This window comes from Oncorhynchus nerka, linkage group LG3 (assembly GCF_034236695.1).
Source record: "Oncorhynchus nerka isolate Pitt River linkage group LG3, Oner_Uvic_2.0, whole genome shotgun sequence".
NCBI classification, from domain to species: Eukaryota; Metazoa; Chordata; class Actinopteri; order Salmoniformes; family Salmonidae; genus Oncorhynchus; species Oncorhynchus nerka.
In genome coordinates this window covers 19,933,108-19,955,591 of record NC_088398.1, presented here as the reverse complement: position 1 = coordinate 19,955,591, position 22,484 = coordinate 19,933,108, and positions in this window count along the sequence as shown.

Genomic DNA, 22,484 nt, shown 5'->3' with positions numbered 1-22,484 from the left:
AGGGTCATCATTATAAATGAGATAAGTGGGACCTCTAGTCCCTAACAGGACAATCAAAGCTAATACGAATCCATCATCTAGAGCTGGACCAATATGTTGATAGCATATGGAGTCTTGTTGTTTGTCTTCTACATTAGTTAATTAATAGAAAAATAGCTCTGAGTGAGGGTACAAAATGGTTGGAAGTGGTATCTGAAAACAACGCTTGCGGCCATATTGCAATCACCTACCTCTCATTCTGTTTTCACCGGTCAGAGTTTGCACTGCGGGGGATCTATGTCAGATGGGGGCTGCAGGTAAATAGATTATACCAGAGAGTGACTTGCATCTAATTGAAGGCTCTGTGATGGCAAATGCACTGCAAATAAATGTTACCTCATATCTAGGGAAATCATGTCCTTCCATATTGCTCCACTATACCTGAGGGTTTACTACACAGAACCATACTCACCCAGAAACCTCCAGTCCTCACCACCCCCTGATTGTCCCCTCTACATATTCATCAGATTTACACTGTGTTGTCAGGGTCCCTAGGGGTTCTGCTTGTGTGCTCATGTTGGGGCTGCAGTGACTTTTATATTATAGCACAGGAGCTTCAGTCTTTAAGGCCTGCAGTGTCTGCTGGTTTTCAGTTGATATTTTGGATTGATTTAAGGATTTTACGGGTTTTGGATAGTCTCTGGTGTTGGCTAGACTATTGATTGCATCAATATATGAATAAGTACTCTTGGAAATATTGTTCTCTATATGACCATCTGTTACAATTTTGTTTGTTACAAGTACCACTACTATCAGTAAACTATAGTTTCCAAAGTGAATCCATGATGTATGGTTTTTGTTTACTCGTGTGACAAATAACCTCTATAGATAGTCCTCTTACAAATCTACCACACTTGGTTGTGTTCTATGATAAAGTATTCCATTCTTGAACGCTACCCAGCTTCTAAATGGCCAGCCTGGTCGAGTGCATCATGGCCGTGTCAGGGAACAAACAAATAAGATGAAGTGCTCTCTCAAAGTCAGGGGAAAGGACACCACACGGGCTCCCAACAAACAATGATAGATGAGCAAGACATTATGGTGCGGGGGGAGTATTCAATTAGTACAAGGAGAAATGGCACTTTACCGCAGGGAGAGAGAACCTGGCAGCCACTAAGAGATGCCAAATTGAAAACGCATTCTTCTCAGCTCCCTGACATGCTCATACCCTTGTCCAAATTGGTCAAACATTTATAGTTTTCCATAATTGTTCACATTCTGACATCCCATATTTCACCCTTTGTAAATGAATGAGAAGAAATACATTAGGTTGTTTGTAGAATGCTAAAGAAGTGGGTCAGGTGCCTACATATTCTTTTTTGCATTATTTCTCATGTCAAAAATGTTGATACAATTATTTCTTCACCACCTAACAACTTGCTGACTTCTGGCCAGGATTTGTGGCAGGTCTGAGGTCTGTTCCATTGTGAAGAGTTACACCTCCAGAAGCACTTGGAGCACACTCATGCATATTTATACGCTGATTACGAGCTTGGCGACAAAAGAGAATGATGGGCCTTTAGGAGCCGAGTCACACCAGAAGTATGGCTCCCTTAAAATGTAGTGCAGACCTGAAATATACTGTATAATGGGCCATACATTTGGATATATAAGGACTATATTATACATTACGTACTGTGCCTGATCATTTGAATGCACTTGCGTATTTTTAATATACAACGTCTGTATTTTATACTTATCCATACCTATCCATGTTTGCACTGTAGTGTTGTTGTTTTTGTTGATGTTGATAAGACTTACATTTTATCAGACCAATCAAGAGTATAGTAGCTTAGGACCAACAAAAAAAATTGTCCTGCAAGACTGGAGTGAATCCACAAACTGTCTTTTAAGATGTTTCATTAAAAAGCACTCTTGCTAGTTCAGCAGACAGTGTCCACACCCTGCCACCATTTTGCGTTCCATTCTTGTCAGTCTTCCTGCCAAGTCTCTTGAGTGGCAGGTGAGATTAAGCACCTTTTGAACTCCATCTCGTTATTGGATGAGCGGTCTAAATTGAAACAGTGTTATTTCATACGGCCTTGCCGAGTCAGGGGAAAGTCAGAGCATGGGGCTGGCTCTGGACTGAATGAATAAAGAGCTTTTTTCAGAGGAAGGAAGTGTTGAGACTGATCTCAAATGTGTTATACAACAATAATGAAAACTGTAAAGAAAGAGTGAGAAAAAAGTGATTAAATGTGCTTTGACCAGAGCTGTGATTTGAATTTAATCTCTGATAAAAAAAAATGATGACCCAGAGATGTATATTGCTTTGGAATTGGACAAAATGAGCAGGATCAACATATTGCTGTTTCCTCCCGTTTTGAATGGAAATGTACAGACTCTAATTTTAGAAATTGTATTTGAATTCATAGATCTTGTTAAAGGAGAAAGTCCCAGTGTGGTCCCTGTCTAACTGGTTTAGTCCCATGTGTCTACCTGTCAGTAGCGGTGTGTGGGTAAAATCACTTGGGAATCCAATCCAGGGAAAAAAGCCTTTTTACAACATATGTGTCATGATAATTGTGTTGTTTGCTATATAACATGTTAGTTCATATGCCTTGACACCCTGATATATAGGCCTAAGGCCAAGACAATAAGAAGACACAGTGGCTGAATAAATTCAATCGCACCTTTGTTTCATTACAAAACCGTAGAGCAACATCTGTCCTGTGAAGTCCACAAAGCATATTGCCTGTAACAAACAGTTACATGACCTACAGCATGGTCAAGCAAGGTAATGTTTCCACATTTTTTGCACTACTAAACAACTATTGATTTAGAACCACGGAGAGTTACCGCAAGTCGTAAAGAACACAGGAGCTGCCTCCACTATTCCAGCACCATTTACACTTCAACATTTCAACATCATCTAATTACCTCTGATTAGTCTACTACAGTGGCAACTAAAAGATACCAAAAACGATTTATTCCAATCAACGTAAGCTAAATATGATGTGGCTGTCCATGGTTCTTATTTCTGTGTGTGTGTGCGTGCATCTGTGCATGTAGAAAAAACATGTTGACTCACCCTAATTGTAGAGAAATGCCAATGCCATCCTCCTCATTCATGTTGCCTAAATGGTCTATGAATCTCTCATACACTACACACTTTTAGTTTTTGTTGTCCTAGGCTACAATACTTGCTCACTAGCCTAACTTCCTTTCATGAGCGGCGATGCGCCAGGCCAGCTAGTTAACATTAGCATACTGCATCTAGCTACATGTTGAACGTCCATCCTCTCATGCCAGGGGCACAATGTCAGAATTTATGGTTGGATCAGAAACACTGTTATAAACATTGGCCAGTACAGAGAATTTAGTAAAACCACAAGTCCAAATTCCTATCTCCATCCATGGCTAATTTAGGAAAGTGTCAGGATTTGGCCAGGGTTGTTCTGGTTTTTGCCACTAGATGCCCCCATTGTGCTTTTTGACCCTTTTGTTTTCCCTTGTTCCCAGTTATTATTTGCACCTGTGCCTCGTTTCCCTTGAATGTATTTAAACCCTTAGTTTTCCTCAGTTCTTTGCTTTGTGTTTGAATGTTAGCACCCAGCCCCAGCGATGCTGTGAACATGTGTTGCTCCAGTTGGACGCTCTTGTGGTACTCTGTTTTTGTTCTCGTTTATTTATTTTTGATGATCTTTTTCCGCTTTTTCTGCTGTACCTACCACCTTGTGGATTTACCTTTTGACTTAGAGGATTACCTTTGTTCTCTTGGAATTACTTTTGATGTTGTGGATTTATATTTTTGCCTGAACTTTTATTTTTACTTTATTAAAACACCGTCTCAAGTACTGCTGTGTCTGCCTCATCTTTAGGGTTCTGCCGACTATTAGTGGCTCAGTTTGCGAAGTGACTGTTTCTCACACCGGAGACCCGAGCTCGTAACCGGGTCTTGACAGGAAAGGGTTGATTTTAGATAGCTAGCTAGCCACTGAAGGGCAACAACACAACAAAATGCACCAAATCAAGTTTTTATTGATGTTTGGCTTGTGATGTGATTAGCCAAATCCAAACTGGCGTCCTTTGACAATTTTTTTGTGTGCGCCAGGACTATTCACAGCTTAGCTCACTCAGTTTAGCTCAACGCTGATTGGCTATTTTATTTAATTATTAAGGGAGGCCAAATGCTTGCTGGCTTCCCTTGCATTCAATGCTACATGCGGCAACATTGTCATACTCTTTCTGACCAGACAGCGTCAGATAGATGCGCTACACATACTGAGACAGAGGGGTGCTGTTTCGTTCGCTCGAATACTTTCCCCAGTGAGATACATTCAGCCTCTTGGAAATTGAAGGAACTGTATAAAACGCAGAGAGATGAAAGATAAATGATTTAGTATGTTTTTGTTTTCTTCTCTTTTTTTTGTGGGGAAGCCTGGCTTCACATGGCATCCATGAATACACACCACTGCTACCGGTTCACTTGATATCAAAACGATTATGAAATGTTGATTAGTCTGCTCCTTTTATTAAACTAAAAGGCCAAATTTCTAACCAGTTTGATTAAATGTTCTTTAATCATCCCAATGACTAATTAGAACTTTACTGTCCATACTGTAGATGTGTTTTATCTGTTTTTCATTTGGCCATTTTTTTCTTATTCTTTAATTTACAGTTGGGCTTAGGAGAGTAGAAATAGCACAAGCACAGTATTGACATATGTGTCTGTCAGAGTGTGTTAGGCTGATTCTCAGGGAACGCAGATGTTATTAGAAATAGATGTCACGGCATTCCTGGATAAACTGGTTAAGGCTGCAACAATCTGCTGACTTCCATCCATCACTGGCCTATGGAGATGGGCTACGGATGGATGGGATGTATGTGGCAGTGTGCTCGAGCTCATTCCTCCATACGTATGGATAGATAGATGCACAGAGGGATGTAAGCCTGGTGGGAGGCGACGAGGGCTGATAGTAAGGGAGCCTTGGTGAGAAATGATACTAATACTAATGAATTCCAACTAGCTTCTCTCAGTAGGTTTCAAAGCATTTCATATTGTATGGCTGTCACTAACCCATCAGAATAAGAGTTATAATGATTACCTACCTTCTTTTTGCTTCCCTCTAAGTCGGACCCCATTTGATGATGTGGTCAAAGGCTCAGAAAAGCGTTAAATTACTGTATACGGTTGAGTAAGTACATAGACACATTTTCATTGCAATAGAGCAGTAACAGGAATGTTGCTTCCTCAGTTCCCAGCCTCCTCTCTGAGTCCATAAAGATCTGTTGCTCCCCGAAGTCCAATTGACCCTAGTGACAGAAGACAAATAACATGGTGGGCTTGTTTGGAACAAACTGCAGAGCCGCACAGCATACACTGAAAGGGATGATTGGTTCCTCGATGGATGGTAAAGACAGCCACATTCTAACCTAGCATTATTCGCCTGTGTCCTCTGAAACATCAACACCATCTGATGAACCAGTGAACTTCCCAAGCAGGAACATCCTTGAAAAGGTATATTATTTCTACTTCAAAGAACAGGCACAACACATGTACTTTAGTTATAAAAACGTGGGCAAGGGATGACATTATTCCACTGTTAGCCAGAATGATGCCTATCTTAGCAGGGTGACCATAGTGAATGAGTGCAGCAGCCTTTGGCCTGAGGGTGTTGCTGTCCAGGGATAATTATAAAGCAAATGAGAACAGCGGGTGTGATTCCAACGCCATCTGGATGCCGAGTGAGACTTCCTCTCAACCCCTGTGTTTTTAACAGGATGACAATGCAGCAGTGTTAGCAAAATAAGCAGTCTTTCTTCAAATAGTCGGACCAGCATTTATTCTAGGTTTTGTGGTTGTATTGTGTGCATACATTTTCGCCGGCTTCTGTGGATGATTGAATAATTATGGATTTGGGAGTATTATGGTATCTTGGACATAGTGACACTTTTTTTGTGTTGTCAAAACGGGGTACTTAAGACCTTAGCCTTAGACTATTGTGGGGAAAAGTTACTGTGTCCTGGCAGTAATTGAGCAATTGAAAAAACGGATATTTCTCTGATTGTTTTGAGAACCATCAAGCCTGTGTGTCAAATATGCTACCCGGAAGTAACTGACTGGACAGCAATGCCAAAAGCTTCATAGGACACCATCTTACAACATCAGAATGGAAAGGTTTTTGGACAATGACACCTTGCACGGTTGGCTCAGACCAGTGACCTTTGTATTTATTTCATTCAGAAAATACCAGCTGCGACCATCTTATTAGCTTGTTCCTTAGTAGAGAGCTTGATGACGCCCCCTTCCATTTCCCTGTTCTGTCTTGTGCAATAACAGTAACCTTTTCCTCAAATATCATCATGGCAAGATAGCATTTGTTTCTCTGCACTTCTCTCCAGAGAGCCCTGGTGGAAATGGCAGCATCTAATCATTATGAATGTGCTGGTGTTAGTGAATGGAGCAGATCTAGGTGAAAGGGGTTCATCTGGCCCAAACAGGGGAAATAATAGTGTAAAATGTGCAATGAAATGAAAAGACTGGGTTTTCTACTTGTCTGATTGAGGTTTTGTCATTTGAGGTTTTGTCATTTGTATTCTTGGTAAGCCTGTGGGGTTTTGGGGCCAATCCAATACAGTATTTTAGCAGAAGACCAAAAAAATCAATGTCCTTTAACATTGTTAATACTAATGCCCACCTTTCAGAAACTGGAAAATATTCCCTGGAACTGAAATGCAACCAATACTGCTATTACTGCTAATGAGACCCAGATAAAAATAACCATGTCATGAACATGAGTCTACTCAAATTAATTCACTCAATAACATAAAAAGCTCTAAAATCAGGGAAAATAAGTCAACAAGCTTTTTGTAAAGCTTTTCTATTGATGTTTTATGTTGTTTCACCAAGGTTGGGCCAGGTTGCAAATAACTATCTGTGTGTTTGGCTAAGGAGAAGATCTAGACTTATTTTCATCATGTTACTGTTGTTTCCCCATGAGGAGATTTCCGACCTTGAGAAAGATACAAGATTTGAAAAAAACCCAGAGGAAACAGCTTTTATGTTGCAAACAATGAGCACACTGACCGTCAGCACTGTAAATATTCTCATCTTTATGGACTTTGTGGAGGCGTAGCTAGTGCCTCAGGTATTTTGTCCTTTTTATGGATTATAGATTATAGTATACATAATCCCTTCTAGTTGATATCAGACTCTGAGCATGTACTTTACCTTTGATCGGGGGCGAATTCAAACATTAAACTCAAAATTCACCACATTCACCACAATCTTGCTCTGACCACTGCTACAGCACAAATCCCAACATGTCACTAGACATCACCACTGAACTGCCGATCTCTCCCTTTTCCCAGAGTGTCTTATTTCTATTCTGCTGTGTTATGAATCTTTGTGCAATATATGGGCTGGCTTGTACTGTGTGTATGCCCTTGACACATGACCCCTGAGAAAGAGAGGGAGAGAGAGAAGGTACCCTGGAACGTGTATTTATCTCCTCTGGAGCAGGGTGATGCAGTGTAGGCTTGGGCGGTGTCCAGATTGTCATACCTTCATACGGACCTTGTGCCATACCAGGATATTTGGTAATACCGGCACTGAACTGCTGAACTTGGCCCTCCTATTGTGAACATAATAAATTGTTCCCTATCCACAGGATGTGTACCAAACTCACTAAAAGTGGCAGTAATAAAGCCTCTCTTGAAAAAGCTGAACCTTGACCCCGAAAATGAAGAACCTATCGGCATATATCGAATCTCCCATTCCTCTAAACATTTAAATAAAAAGCTGTTGCGCAGCAACTCACTGCCTTCCTGAAGACAAATAATACATACAAAAACGCTTCAGTCTGGTTTTAGACGCCATCATAGCACTGAGACTGCCCTCGTGAAGGTGGTAAATGACCTTGTAATGGCATCAGATGATGGCATGCTTCTAGACATTAGGGCTGCTTTTGTCTCTCTGGGTGGTTTGTCCTCTGACAAATCAATTGTACATTTTGGCGTTCCTCAAGTTTCCGTTTTATTACCACTATTGTTTTCACTATGTATTCTAACTCTTGGTGATGTCATTCGGAAACACAATGTCAACTTTCACTGCTATGCAGACGACACACAGCTGTACATTTCGATGAAACATGGTGAAGCCCCAAAATTGCCCTCCCTGGAAGCCTGTGTTTCAGACATAAGGAAGTGGATGGTGGCAAATGTTTTACTTTTTAACTCGGACAAAACAGAGATGCTTGTTCTAGGTCCCAAGAAACAAAGAGATATGCTGTTGGATCTGACAATTAATCTTGATGGTTGTACAGTTGTCTCAAATAAAACTGTGAAGAACCTATGCATTACTCTGGACCCTGATCTCTCTTTTGACAAACATATCAAGACTTTTTCTACTCTCCGGCTACCCGGATAAAGAACCAAATAAACTTCTGTTAGTGCTAAACACGGCTGCTATTGTATCATATTACTCCAGAGCTAGCCTCTCTACACTGGGTTCCTGTTCAGGCTAGGGCTGAGTTCAAGGTTTTACTGCTAACCTACAAAGCATTACATGGACTTGCTCCTACCTATCTCTCTGTTTCGGTCCTGCCGTACATACCTACACGTATGCTACAGTCACAAGATGCAGGCCTCCTTATTGTCCCTATAATTTACAAGGCAACAGCTGGAGGCAGGGCTTTCTCCTATAGAGCTCCATTTGTATGGAATGGTCTGCCTATCCATGTAAGAGATGCAGACTCGGTCTTGACCTTTAAGTCTTTACTGAAAACTCATCTCTTCTGTACGTCCTATGATTGAGTGTAGTCTGGCCCAGGGGTGCGAAGGTGAACGGCAAGGAACTGGAGCGACGAACCGCCCTTGCTGTCTTTGCCTGGCAGGCACCCCTCTCTCCACTGGGATTCTCTTTCTCTGACCCTATTATGGGGGCCGAGTCACTGGCTTACTAGTGCTCTTCCATGTCATCCCTAGGAGGTGTGCGTCTCTTGAGTGGGTTGAGTCAGACGTGATCTTCCCGTCTGATTTTGCGCCCCCTCGGGTTTGCGCGGTGGAGGAGATCTTTGTGGGCTATACTCAGCCTTGTCTCAGGGTAGTAAATTGGTGGTCTGTTGATATCCCTCTAGTGGTGTGTGGGCTGTACTTTGGCAAAGTGCATTGGGTTATATCCTGCCTGTTTGAACATCTTGAAGAAAAATCTGGTCTTAATGGCCATGTATTCTTATAATCTCTACCCGTCACAGCCAGAAGAGGATTGGTCACCCCTCAGAGCATGGTTCCTCTCTTAGGTTTCTTCCTAAGTTCCTGCCTTTCTAGGGAGTTTTTCCTAGCCAGTGTGCATCTACATCTGCATTGCTTGCTGTTTGGTGTTTTAGGATGGGTTTCTGTATAGCACTTTGTGACATCTGCTGATGTAAAAAGGGCTTTTTTAATACATTTGATTGATTGAACCCAAGGGGCGCTATTTTCAACCCCCAATACGAAGGTTAGAAATGCCCACAAGTACAATACATATATTTTTTTATTTAACCTTTATTTAACCAGGTAGGCAAGTTGAGAACATGTTCTCATTTACAATTACGACCTGGCCAAGATAAAGCAAAGCAGTTCGACACATACAACAACACAGAGTTACATATGGAGTAAAACAAACATACAGTCAATAATACAGTAGAAAAATAAGTCTATATACGATGTGAGCAAATAAGGTGAGATGGGAGGTAAAGGCAAAAAAAGGCCATGGTGGCGAAGTAAATATCAAGTAAAACCCTGGAATGGTAGATTTGCAGTGGAAGAATGTGCAAAGTAGAAATAAAAATAATGGGGTGCAAAGGAGCTAAATAAATAAATAAATACAGTAGGGGAAGAGGTAGTTGTTTGGACTAAATTATAGATGGGCTATGTACATGTGCAGTAACCTGTGAGCTGCTCTGACAGCTGGTGCTTAACCTCTAGCGACGAGCAATCCCATATCCGGGAGTGTAATCATAGCCTTAAGCACATTACCATAACGCAACGTTTCCTATTCATGAAAATCGCAAATGAAATGAAATAAATATATTGAAACACAAGCTTAGCCTTTTGTTAACAACACTGTCATCTCAGATTTTCAAAATATGCTTTTCAACCAAAGCTACACAAGCATTTGTGTAAGAGTATTGATAGCCTAGCATAGCATTAAGCCTAGCATTCAGCAGGCAACATTTTCACAAAAACAAGAAAAGCATTCAAATAAAATAATTTACCTTTGAAGAACTTCGGATGTTTTCAATGAGGAGACTCTCAGTTAGATAGCAAATGTTAATTTTTTCAAAAAATATTATTTGTGTAGGAGAAATCGCTCCGTTTTGTTCATCACTTTTGGCTAAGAAAAAAAAACAAAATTTATTCACTACAACGCCGAACCTTTTTCCAAATTAACTCCATAATATCGACAGAAACATGGCAAACGTTGTTTAGAATCATCCTCAAGGTGTTTTTCACATATCTATTCGATGATAAATCCTCTGTGGCAGTTGGGTTTCTCCTCAGTAGCAAACGGAAAAGTACTTGCAGCTGGAGAGTACGCAATAATTGCAACGGAGGACACCAACCTGGTAAATGTAGTCTCTTAGGGTCAATCTTCAAATGATATGCCTACAAATACGTCACAATGCTGTAGACACCTTGGGGAAAACGTGGAAAAGGTAAGCTGACTCCTAGCTCCTCCACAGCCATATAAGGAGTCATTGCCATGAGGCGGTTTTAAAAAATGCGGCACTTCCTGATTGTATTTTTATCTGGGTTTTTTCTGTAACATCAGTTCTGTGGCACTCACAGACAATATCTTTGCAGTTTTGGAAACATCAGAGTGTTTTCTTTCCAAAGCTGTCAATTATATGCATAGTCGAGCATCTTTTCGTGACAAAATATCTTGTTTAAAACGGGAACGTTTTTCATCCATAAATTAAAAGAGCGCCCCTTATATCGAAGAAGTTAAAGCTAGTGAGATGTTTGATGTGAGTCTGGAAGGAGAGTTTACAGTCTAACCAGACACCTAGGTATTTGTAGTTGTCCACATATTCCACATACACATATATGTAGTTGTCCACAAGTCAGAACCGTCCAGAGTAGTGATGCTGGACGGGCGGGCAGGTGCAGGCAGCGATCGGTTGAAGAGCATGCATTTAGTTTTACTTGTTTTTAAGAGCAGTTGGAGGCCACGGAAGGAGATTTGTATGGCATTGAAGCTCGTCTGGAGGGTTGTTATCACAGTGTCCAAAGAAGGGCCAGAAGTATACAGAATGGTGTCGTCTGCGTAGAGGTGTATCATAGACTCACCAGCAGCAAGAGCGACATCATTGATATATACAGAGAAAAGGGTCGGCCCAAGAATTGAAACCTGTGGCACCCCCATAGAGACCGCCAGAGGCCCGGACAACAGGCCCTCCGTTTTGACACACTGAACTCTATCAGAGAAGTAGTTGGTGAACCAGGCGAGGCAATCATTTAAGAAACCAAGGCTATCGAGTCTGCCGATGAGGATGTGGTGATTGACAGAGTCGAAAGCCTTGGCCAGGTCAATGAATACGGCTGCACAGTATTGTTTCTTATCGATGGCGGTTAAGATATCGTTTAGGACCTTGAGCGTGGCTGAGGTGCACCAGCTCTGAAACCAGATTGCATAGCGGAGAAGGTACGGTGGGATTCGAAATGGTCGGTAATCTGTTTGTTGACTTGGTTTTCGAAGACCTTAGAAAGGCAGGGTAGGATAGATATAGGTCTGTAGCAGTTTGGGTCAAGAGTGTCCCCCCCTTTGAAGACGGGGATGACCGCAGCTGCTTTCCAATCTTTGGGAATCTCAGACGACACGAAAGAGAGGTTGAACAGGCTAGTAATAGAGGTTGCAACATTTTCTGCAGATCATTTTAGAAAGGGTCCAGATTGTCTAGCCCGGCTGAATTGTAGGGGTCCAGATTTTGACGCTCTTTCAGAACATCAGCTGACTGGATTTGGGAGAAGGAGAAATGGGGAAGACTTGGGCGAGTTGCTGTGGGGGGTACAGGGCAGTTGACAATGGTAGGAGTAGCCAGGTGGAAAGCATGGCCAGCCGTAGAAAAATGCTTATTGAAATGTTCAATTATAGTGGATTTATCAGTGGTGACAGAGTTTCCTATCCTCAGTGCAGTGGGCAGCTGGGAGGAGGTGTTATTATTCTCCATGGACTTTACAGTGTCCCAGAACTTTTTTGAGTTTGTTTTTGCAAAAAAAAAGAGAAGCTAGCCTTGGCTTTTCTAACTGCCTGTATATTGGTTTCTAACTTCCCTGAAAAGTTGCATATCACGGGGGCTGTTCGATGCTAATGCAGAATGCCATAGGATGTTTTTGTGTTGTTAAGGGCAGTCAGGTCTGGAGAGAACCAAGGGCTATATCTGTTCCTGGTTCTAAATTTCTTGAATGGGGCATGCTTATTTAAGATGGTGAGGAAGGCATTTTTTTAAATAAGGTCAATATCCTTCCAGGAGAGGCAGTGATCGCTGAGATCTTGGTTTAAAACAGCAGAGGTGTATTTAGAGGGCAAGTTGGTTAGAATGATATCTATGAGGGTGCCCGTGTTAACGGCTTTGGGGTGGTACCTGGTAGGTTCATTGATCATTTGTGTGAGATTGAGGGCATCAAGCTTAGATTGTAGGATGGCTGGGGTGTTACGCATGTTCCAGTTTAGGTCACCTAGCAGCACGAGCTCTGAAGGTAGATGGGGGGCATTCAGTTCACATATGGTGTCCAGAGCACAGCTGGGGGCAGAAGGTGGTCTATAGAAAGCGGCAATGGTGAGAGACCTGTTTAGAGAGTTGGATTTTTTAAAGTCGAAGTTCAAATTGTTTGGGTACAGACCTGGATAGTAGGACAGAACTCTGCAGGCTTTCTCTGCAGTAGATTGCAACACCACCCACTTTGGTCGTTCTATCTTGTCTGAAAATGTTGTAGTTAGGGATGGAGATTTAAGAGTTTTTGGTGGTCTTCCTAAGCCAGCATTCAGACACGGCTAGAACATCCGGGTTGGCAGAGTGTGCTAAAGCAGTGAATAAAACAAACTTAGGGAGGAGGCTTCTAATGTTAACATGCATGAAACAAGGCTATTACGGTTACAGAAGTCATCAAAAGAGAGCGCCTGGGGAATAGGAGTGGAGCTAGGCACTGCAGGGCCTGGATTCACATCACCAGAGGAACAGAGGAGGAGTAGGATAAGGGTACGGCTAAAAGCTATGAGAATTGGTCGTCTAGGACGTCCGAAACAGAGAGTAAAAGGAGGTTTCTGTGGGCGATAAAATAGCTTCAAGGTATAATTAAAATCCTATAGAGAATGCTAAGTAAATGCTAACGAGTACATTGCTAACTTTTTATACAGTCTCTAACCTAAACTATTTGCAGGACAGACATCCCAGCTCATAAAGTTATACAACAGTTTTCTGCACGCACAAAACAAATATTAGACAGCAAGGCTCTAGATCCGGGAGGCAATTCAAGAGGGTGTCAAAACGTAGTATTCTTTGCCCTATGTCATTATTAATTACATATAATTAATCATTAGATTGTTCTATACAATATTATAACCTTACAAACGTTAATTTGCTGTGAGCATTGGTAGTTTGGACTGCGCCATTCTTGTGTAAGCCCCGCATCTATACAAGTCAGAATTTCTTTTAGCGTAATTTTCTAGACATCAATTTACAGCAAAAATTTTAGACCACTGCAGAACACCTGCCATATGCATCTGCACACATACTAATCTGTGGGGCATCTGTGGGGCTTAAAAGACCCAAATTTCATATCATTTCAAGACATCAATGTAGCAGTAGAACAAATATCACACTATCGGAATATAACACACGCATGATAATATATAGGTCTTCTGCCTATGTGATAATACGAAGCACATATTCAGATTAGCTTCCCAGTACAGAATTATCCTACCTTAGTTTTCAAAACCTCCCACGATGACTCTCCCCATGTCAAGTCCATTTAACCCCTGACAGTCAATTTATTGGACCAGTGGCTGTGATGTTTAGCTTCCTTCTAATGCTGTTCTGAAGACTCTGGCTGAAGTCTTTCTTTTTTCATTTTGAGTGTTAACTATAGTCAACAAAAATATAAATGCATGATGTCAACGTTATGAACAGACTGCCCCATGCTGTCAGTGGGGTTATGGTATGGGCAGGCATAAGCTACAGACAACGAACAGAATTGCATTTTTATCTATGGCAAAAAATCAAATGCACCTAAATACTGTGACGAGATCCTGAGGCCCATTTCTTTTAAGGTATCTGCGACCAACTAATGCATATCTGTATTCCCAGTCATGTGAAATCCATAGATTAGGGCCTAATTAATTCATTTAAATTGACTGATTTCCTCATATTTGAGTTTGTTTGAGTTTATTTTATTTTTACAGGGACAGTGCACATTAATCAACGTTTCAGTAAAAGTGCCGGTTTTAGCCAACCGGCAAATTTTCAACCGCAATCCCTGGGCAGGTTATTAAAAACAATTACAATATAGACAATCATTGAGCAGTGAGCACACGCAGAGCAACATAGGACAAGCAAGACGTAGCATACAGACAGAGCAACATAGAACAAAAAGCAGCAGGACAAAATTCATAAAAGCAACAAAGTGTTTCCACGCCTCACAAGCTACAGACAACAGACAACATGGAAATCGGCAATACACAGCTAGGGATTATGATCACAAATATGAACTGTAACTCAGAAAAAGCTTTGAAATTATTGCATGATACATTCATATTTTTGTTCATTATACAGTATATCCTTGGTGTCCTCTTTAGCCTTGTCTACAAGGCTTGCTGCCACCAAATTTGCCTTGGTTAGGACATGTTCAAAAACAGGGCTCTTTGTTTAGTTTTTTAGTTTTTTTACATCTGATGCAGAGGATGTTAACTTACTGTATATTCCACCCACTCTTTTGCTAGTTTAATCCCTCCGGTCACTTCTAGACCCAAGTGAGTGACTCACAAGGCTCCAGTCTCTCGTCGATGTGTGCTTGTAAACAACAATTATGTGATAGAACCTAAGGTAGTGCACAAGTTGACTGCAGGTATTTTCTTAAAAAGTAGCGACAAATATTCACATTTTTTTTATTTTTAAACTGTCAAATAAATTGTTTCAACTCTATTGACGGTATTGAAAAACCATCCCATGGCTACTTCTAAATACCCCGGTATACGGTATTTATGATTTACCCCTCACGCCTAATGCAGTGTGTGTTAGAAGGATTTGGGGAGGGAAGTGTAGACCTTCCAGGGGACAGGGCTGGGTAATAACCTCTGTGTTAGCAGCTCAGAGGGACTCACTGACTGGGAGACAGCACAGGTAGACGGCAGGGTAGCCTACTGGTTAGAGCGGTGGAATAGTAACCGGAAGGTTGCAAGTTCAAATCCCCGAGCTGACAAGGTACAAATCTGTTGTTCTGCCCCTGAACAGGCAGTTAACCCACTGTTCCTAGACTGTCATTGAAAATAAGAATTTGTTCTTAACTGACTTGCCTAGTTAAATAAAGGTTAAATAAAAAACAAGACATGGGCTCTCATTTATTTGCTTGTTAATCAATGTTGATTGAGCTGTGATTTTTTTTCTCCCATCACATTCTTGCTGTTGATACACAATGAATCTGCAGGAGCAACAATATATATCCAAACACCATACAGACAGGAGCAACAATATATGTTGTGTACTGTATATCTTTCTCATATAATGTTCATTGCACATTTGGGGGAACATATGGTGGATTGTGTACTTCTGCCAGCTGTATCCCAGATTACCTCTACCCGTGTAAACATGCTGTATTCTTTAAAAAGGCTCAGTTGAAAAATGAAACCAAGCTACTCTAGTACTGTAATATCTACCTCTAATATTGTCCTCGACAGATGCAGAGCTGATATTTGTGATACGTCTATATCAAAAGTGGGCAGCATAACTATTGCAACAGCCTCAAGGTCTGGTGTTAGGGAGGGGAGGAGAACAGCTCTATGGCAAAGGGAAGGCAGCTGTCAGCAGGGTTGTAGAGGACAGGTGATTCTTTTACTTTACCATATCTCTCCCTCTCTCTGGGAGCCAGGAGAGCCAATCAGTATGCAGCACCGTGGTGGGAAACAACAAAAAAGGTGCTGTGAGAGATGACACAATGACAGTAGCCAAGCCTAACAGGCCACATTAGTCTATCAGTGTGAGTTGTCTGTTCCATGTTCCATGCCCCCCCCCCCCTTCCCCCCTTTCATCCCGCCACCTCCTCCTTGGTCTTCAAACCCAGGTCACATTTCGACATGGCAGAGAGGCGTCATTTAATTGTGCCCCCTATGCAAAACAGGACACACAGCTGCTATGGCAGTATCTTTCAATTAATTTCACATTCACAAATTATTAATGAAACCCAATTCTTTCACATCGCTGTAAAAGCAAATAAATGGCAAATCATTATAATGCTAATTGAACATTGGAGTAATGAGGCAATAGTCATTAGTGCTCATATTTTATGTATGCATGAAATTCTGTTCTCGGGACCTTGAAGCTCTGATATCTGTTCTAATGTGAGACAGAAGGCGAGCGATATTGTGACTGTGACTCTGTTTGTGGCAATTCCAAGTGTGTGGCGCGTGCTACAGTGACTGACGTTACAGTGATTCAGTATGGATGTGGACTCTGTGAACCTAGGTGTGCTCAGCATACTCATTTGTTCAGTGGGCACACATGATGTTAATGGATGTGTGTGTTTCATGCCATGTATTGATTATGCACAGTGGCAGTGTGAAGCCACGGTAAGCCTGTATGTGTCACACACGGTCAGACTGACATTGGATGGCATGATATAGTCTCCAGGCCATTGGTCCTACAATAAGAGTAACATGAGAATACAGAGATGCTTAGGGTTATTTCCAATATGTTCACTCTATAATAATACACAACAAAACAGGTATATCAGAACAATAAAGGTCTGCTTTCATTTATATACTGGTGGGGAGTAACAAGAGCATATCAATGTTGTTTAGCAACCTAATAGCAAGAGAAACTGTTACAGCACCTGTCTGTTCGTCAGGGATTGTTGCCACCTGTCATCAGTGAAGTTTGATTGAGAGCAGCAGAGAGGGGACTCAACTGTCTCCCATCACAATCTCTCCCTAATTCCCAATGTATATTTACAGACATGTTCAGTCGCACTCTGATTTCAGACTATCTCAGCTTCCAGTGCGTGTGTGGGTGTTCGTGTGTTTGTGTTCTAGGTACACGGTAGGGGCTGTACATCTAATGTTGACTCTCAGATTAGCAAGATGGAGACGGGGGGGTTGTGTGGTGGGGAGGGTTGGGGAGGAGGGATGAACACAAGGAACATCTGACCTTCAGGAAGAGAGTGTGGAAGACAACGACAAGGTGGTGGGAGGGATAGAAATATAGCACACAAAATGTGTCCAAACCCAGCATAATTTACACTGATGGTTTTGTTTGATCGTTTTTCCTGTCTACAGTAGAAGTGCACAATAAATTAACTTGTCATTTAATTTCGGCACTTATTCATTTGTGACTGACCTCAATGGTCTCAATAGATTTATCATTAAGGTACCTTTTCCGTAGACAATTCCTGGGAACAACTGAAGTGTATTCTTTACTGCCACACACAGTCACAGCCATGTGTTAACTCATAATGAATTGTAATATCACTGATCAATCCCATCCCCTGTTGTCATTGGTCTCCTTCCTATCTTAAAGGGGATGGCAGACAAAAGCTTTAAATACGGCTACAAATAACCATTAATTTCCTTCTGTCAGACATGGAGTGATGTATAGCCTGTGGCTTCGCTTGATTCATCAAAACACAAAACAACGCACAACAACGGACACTGAATAAAGAACAGGAAAAGGCTTTTGGGAATATGCTGAATGGATCCTTTTTTGCCTCATTTGCATAATGTGTTTCTCTGAAAATGATGAATAAACCACTAGCTCTAAGTGTGGGGGCATTCGCCACCGATGGAGCATGAAGGTAATGTCCATGTCTTACTGAGACGCTAATGAGATTGCAATGCAAAGCAGAATGCATGCATACATCTTTATGATAATGCATTTAGGGTACGTTGCAGGGCATGTGACACATAACAGATGACTTAATAAATTGCTCAATCGTATACCTCTCTAACTTTACCAACTAGGCCCAAATTGTTATATACTTGTTTCCGTATACTTTCCTCAGGCCTGTATGCTAAGCTCAGCTCAATAACATATACAGTTGAAGTCGGAAGTTTACATACACCGTAGCCAAATACATTTAAACTCAATTTTTCACAATTCCTGACATTTAATCCCAGTAAAACTTCCCTGTTTTAGTGCAGTTAGGATCACCACTTTATTTTAAGAATGTGAAATGTCAGAATAATAGTAGCGAGAATGATTTATTTCAGCTTTTATTTATTTATTTCGTCACATTCCCAGTTGGTCAGAAGTTGACATACACTCAATTAGTATTTGGTAGCATTGCCTTTAAATTGTTTAACTTGGGTCAAACTTTTCGGGTAGTTTTCCACAAGCTTCCCACAATAAGTTGGGTGAATTTTGGCCCATTCCTCCTGACAGAGCTGGTGTATCTGAGTCAGGTTTTTTAGGCCTCCTTGCTCGCACATGCTTTTTCAGTTCTGCCCACAAATGTTCTATAGGATTGAGGTCAGGGCTTTGTGATGGCCACTCCAATACCTTGAATTTGTTGTCTTTATGCCATTTTGCCACAACTTTGGAAGTATACTTGGGGTCATTGTCCATTTGGAAGACCCATTTGCTACCAAGCTTTAACTTCCTGACTGATATCTTGAGATGTTGCTTCAATATATCCACATAATGTTCCATCCTCATGATGCCATCTATTTTGTGAAGTGCACCAGTCCCTCCTGCAGCAAAGCACCGCCACAACATGATCGTGCCACCCCAGTGCTTCACGGTTGGGATGGTGTTCTTCGGCTTGCAAGCCTCCCCCTTTTTCTTCCAAACATAACGATGGTCATTATGGCCAAACAGTTCTATCTTTGTTTCATCAGACCAGGCGACATTTCTCTAAAAAGTACGATCTTTGTCCCCATGTGCAGTTGCAAACCGTAGTCTGGCATATTTTATGGTGGTTTTGGAGCAGTGACTTCTTCCTTGCTGAGCAGTGTTTTACTGTGGATATAGAAAGTTTTGTACCTGTTTCCCCACAAGGTCCTTTGCTGTTGTTCTGGGATTGATTTGCCCTTTTCGCACCAAAGTATGTTCATCTCTAGGAGACAGAACGCATCTCCTTCCTGAGCGGTATGGCGGCTGCATGGTCCCATGGTGTTTATACTTGCGTACTATTGTTTGTACAGATGAACGTGGTACCTTCAGGTGTTTGGAAATTGCTCCCAAGGATGAACCGGATTTGTGGAGGTCACAATTATTTTCCTGAGGTCTTGGCTGATTTCATTTGATTTCCCCATGATGTCAAGCAAAGAGGCACTGAGTTTGAAGGTAGGCCTTGAAATACATCCACAGGTACACCTCCAAATGACTCAAATGATGTCAATTAGCCTATCAGAAGCTTCTAAAGGCATGACATAATTTTCTGGAATTTTCCAAGCTGTTTAAAGACACAGTCAACTTAGTGCATGTAAACTTCTGACCCATTGGAATTGTGATACAGTGAATTATAAGTGAAATAATCTGTCTGTAAACAATTGTTGGAAAAATGACTTGTGTAATTTTGTACAAAGTAGCTGTCCTAACCGACTTGCCAAAACTATAGTTTACAAGTTAACAAGACATTTGTGGAGTGGTTGAAAAACAAGTTTTAATGACTCCAACCTAAGTGTATGTAAACTTCCTAATTCAACTGTAGTTCGATGATACCTGTGCAACTTAATTAACTGCTTGTACAGCTTTAATTAATTCCTGAATGCAGCTGCCGCTGTATTGATGCCATTGGACAAAGTTTATCAAAATGCACTGTTCTTTATTATGGGCGATAGGCTCAGTGCGCATCAATGCATTCTGTATCAAGAGAATGCTGGCCCTTTTTGAAATCTTGTAGATCAATGTGTTGCACTCTTTTGTTTAGCCCTCCTGCATAAACTTCCTCGGTACCTTACTTCACTGTTAACTTATAGACAGACGTACAAGATAGCAGAGCCGGTCTCAGGGATGGCTAACTCTGGAGATCACTTCAATCTTCACTGATTTAGGTGAATCTGATTAGAGTTTTTTTTGCACCTTACTTTGGAATAATCTCCAAGGCTCTCTAAAATTGGATTTATTGGTTGGCTGATTGAAGACCTTTTCATTGAAGAATGTGTTTTTTTTGTATGATTGTGTTTTACATTCACATTGACATTTTAGTAATTCAGCAGACACTTATCCAGACCGACTGGGACAGAATGCCAAGAGTGTTCAAAGCTGTCATCAAGGCAAAGAGTTGCTACTTTGAGAATCAAAAACATAAAATATATTTTGATTGGTTTAACACTTTTTTGGTTACTATATGATTCCATATATGTTATTTAATAGTTTTGATGTCTTCACTATTATTCTACAATGTAGAAAATAGTCAAAATAAAGCAAAACCCTGGAATGGGTAGGTGTGTCTAAACTTTTGACGGGTACTGTATACATATTTTTAAATAACATGTAAAGAACTTCATAAAATACATATATCACCGTATTCTAATACAAGCTAGTGCGGAAAAGCATACAAAAAGTGGTGAGAAAGGGTTAGCATAAATGGACTTGCACAAAGGGAGAGCTGACAAAGTCCGATTCAGCACTTTCCATCTCAGTAACATGTGTCACAAAGGCAATGACGTTGTTTGTTACTGTGTTGTGTCGTTGTCTCTCTTCCTGACACCTACTCATCAATTCAAATAAAACTTTGAAGGCTGGAAGAGGTTTGATATGCTCCCTATCATTATGATTTAGTTGTCATTCATAGATCTTTTGATGACAAACTGGACGTGGTCACGGATTACCGGTTACATTTATGAAGGCACTTTCATGATATAAAGACAGAGACAGAGTGGACTACAAGGGTAAAGGCATTGTTCCACATTTCAGAAAGTATGATTAACACAGGTTTACCTCTTTTATGCTACTGGTAAGTCTACTCTTGTTTTTATCCAATCAGACCCATAATCAGTTGGAGAGTAGGCCCAATCACAACCATCAGCATGCTTGATTAGCATACTGTATCTCAAAGAATAGACCGATTATAGTTACCAGTATTGGCTTGAGGCAGCACCAACACTTCAGATATTTGAAGGTGTAATTAGGATATGCTTTAGTATTAATGATACTGTGCCCGGCTAGTTGGTATGCTGTTGTTTTGAAAGCAGTAAGTTGAAACGCCTAGAAGAGGATGACAATGTAGAAATATTCTGAGCTTTTCCATCAATTGTGAGAACTTTTTGGGGAACTTTATTTTGTACAATATGAGTATCTGGCTGAAGATCAACCCTTTCTTTCTGTCACTATCCAACAAAACCACAAGCTCCTATAAAAATAATAATTTACCACAGATGTTAAGGGTAGAGACATGGACATCCATCAAGCTCATTGTCACAGAGCTTCTCATCCCTTTTTTCTGACAAAACATCCTCAAAACGAACCTGGGAACAATAGCTCTGGTTCCTCAGTGACCAACTATAGCGGGTCAATGGCTTGTCTCTTAGCCTCCGTCCCCCACAAAACGGCTCATTGTCCCTTGCAGAGGAGAGTGACATGCCCACCCCCTTCCATCCTTCTGCTCCTAACCCATATGAGTGCTTTGTCTCCTTTTGCTGCCTCATTGGAGCAGTCTGGTCCATTCAGGCAGGTTCAGGTGGGTGTTAATGAAGCGATGTTGGCTCTGTCCTAGGGAGCAGGGATGTTTTGGGTAACGTACAATTTCATATGCTATGTCTCGCACGGACATTGATGTGGCTCACATGTACAAACACATTCACACATGATCAGTCCTCTGTCATGGCAGACCACCAGGGGGACATGTCATGAGGACAGAGAGTCTGCTTGACATGATTTTACAGGATTGCAGTGTATCAAGGGAGAACGATGAGCAATGTGGTGGAAGGCACCATTTTACAGAAATCATTGACTCACTGACTCACTCTCCACTATAACGTGCTTCTACACCTGCATTGCTTGCTGTTTGGGGTTTTAGGCTGGGTTTCTGTGCAGCACTTTGAGATATCAGCTGATGTACGAAGGGCTGTATAAATAAATTTGATTTGATATGAATGTAAACAGTGGGACACAGATGAAAGGTCCAAAATTGTATAAGTAATTCTAAGTAATGTACAGTGGGGTCTGAAAATATTGGCACCCTTGTTAAAGATGAGCAAAACAATTGCTGTATAAAATAAATAATAAAAATATTGTATTATGTTGTTTCTTCTTCTTATGTATCCTTGTTTTGACACTAAACCCACCACTGGTGTGCGTGGCCAAAGAGCT